Source organism: Orycteropus afer, unplaced genomic scaffold, assembly GCF_000298275.1.
Source record: "Orycteropus afer afer isolate SDZICR_OR568_19922 unplaced genomic scaffold, OryAfe1.0 scaffold00409, whole genome shotgun sequence".
Classification (NCBI taxonomy): Eukaryota; Metazoa; Chordata; class Mammalia; order Tubulidentata; family Orycteropodidae; genus Orycteropus; species Orycteropus afer.
The window spans coordinates 2,329,095-2,331,489 of record NW_006921996.1 but is presented as its reverse complement, the minus strand read 5'-3'; positions in this window follow the sequence as shown (position 1 = coordinate 2,331,489).

Below are 2,395 nucleotides of genomic sequence, written 5' to 3'. Positions count from 1 at the left end.
TTCTGGTCAGTAGTCAAATGCCTTAGGTACTATTCCAATAGGGTTCCTTACCATTAAAATATTACACATGTCTATAAATAGCCTATCTTTTAAATATGTAGTTTTACAAAATGAGAAAGAAGTTTTCCAGAAAGTCGAATGTGCAGTGGGCCTTGTATACCTGTGCTGCTGCTGCTGCTGTGTGCTGTAGAGTCATAAGCTATTATTATCATTCTTATTTTAATTATTATGGGCTGTGTTGTATCACTATCTTCATCTGCATAAAGGGAGAGGCTAATCTCTGCTTTCTTTGTATGCTTCATAATTTTTGTGAAATACAGTTCAGAAAGGGACATGGGAAAACATGGACTATAAAATAATTCTATGGAATTGGTATGACAAACACATCATTCATAGAATATGATAAAGCAAATGTCTTATTTTCTCCTTCTACCTTCAGGAGGGGTCATCTTACATTGCCTCTAGATGGAAAGTTGGGTAGATGCCATGAGTTTTCTGCATAATGCTAGATAATGGAACGTCCAGTGATTACACTGTCACAAAACCAATTCTAAGTGCATTCATAGAATGAGATACTGGTCAGTAATATAAAAGAGCACATTACTAATACATGCGACAAAATAGATGAATCTTTAATGAATTGTGCCAAGGAGCTCTGGTGGTGTAGTGTCTAAGGCATCTGACCACTAACCAGAAGGCTCATGGTTCAAACCCACCAGCCACTCTGCAGAAGGAAGATGGGACAATCTACTTCTGTAAAAATTTACTGCCTTGGAAACTCCATGGGGATCACTAGAGTCAGAATGTACTTGATGGCGGTGTTTTTTTTTTTTTTTTTATAAATGACAGAAGTTAAGTACAAAGATACTACATACTATTTAAATCTACTCACACTATCTTCTGGAAAATGTAGAACCAGAGGGACAGAAATCAGATCAGCAGTTGCTAGTGACCGGGAGTAGGGAGGAAGGGGTTAGTTACTACATAGAAGCAGGAGGGAACTTTAAAGATGATGAGATTGTTTTTATCTTGATTTTAATGGGCAGTACATAAATGTTTGCATTTGACAAAATTCATAGAACAGTGCACCTAAAAAAATGTGTTTCCTCTAAGCAAATTAATACTTCAGTAAATTTCACTTATTCAAGTCTTCATGCATGTGCACATGCACAAACACCCACATAGTTAAGAAATGATGATCTCAGTCAAAGATGTTGTTGTTAGCTGTCATGAAGTCAAATCAGATTTGTGGCAACCTTGTGTGCAACAGAACAAATATGCTCAGGCTGTGCCATCTTCAAGACAGTATGTGTGAGTCCATTTTTGCAGCTATTGTGTCAATCCATCTCATTGAGGATTTCCCACTTTTTTGCTGATGCTTTACATTACTAATTCATGTTTGCCGTTTTCAGTTGCCATTCAGTTAGCTCTGACTCATAGTGGCCTTATGTATGAAACATTTCCTGGTCCTTTCCCATCATCTTGATCTTGTATTGAAGATACTGACTGATATTTTGAGTTTGATTTAAAGTCAAATCTTCCTTTCCCTCTCCATTTTTGAAATCTGAAAAAAGAGAGTCATGGTTGAATTAGTCTTTTCCTCTGCTTTAGGGTTTTTATGCTCCAGATTTAGAAAAAGAATGAGAGAAAGGCTTAGGGCTAAGTTAAACTTTTCAAGTGAATTAATATCTTCATAATAATACTGCAAGATATTAACTATTAATACTACTGCAAAAGATTTCAGAAATAGGGGAGATGGTTTTTGGAGGTTAGAAAATATATTAATTGAACTAATATTGTAACAATAACATCATTGATTGCTTACCATGTTCTAGTCACTGGAACTTTTACTATACTAAATTTTAGAGGAGAAAACAGAAGGTAGGTACAAAATGAGTCAAGATGAAATAGTTTGCACAAGTCACAGAGCTAGTAAGTGGCATGGCCAAAGTTTTATTCAAGAAAATCTGACTTCAAGTTTATGGTTTTAAGTTGTACCATAAATAGTCCATGTAGGCTGCATTTGGATTTGCTGGTGCTGTCAGGTAGTGAAAGTTGACACTTTATCTTGAAAGAGCTTTTGTATGATTTTGAGGTATCCATTACTAGAGAATTTCTATGAATATTATTTTTTCTACTTTCAACTTGTTTCATCCTTCAGGTAAATTCCTTACCTATGAAAGCAGTAGTTTTTTTTAATTATCACTGTGAGTTAGAGGTTGAAGTCCTGTTTAAAAAAGCTGATGTTACAAATAATCAATATTTATTATTGACTCAAACATGTATGGAGGTCTAAGCTCTGTGCCAGATACAATTTTAAGTGCACATTGTTGTTGTTGGTATGTGCCATCAAGTCATCTCCAACGTATAGTGACCCTACGTACAATATAATGAA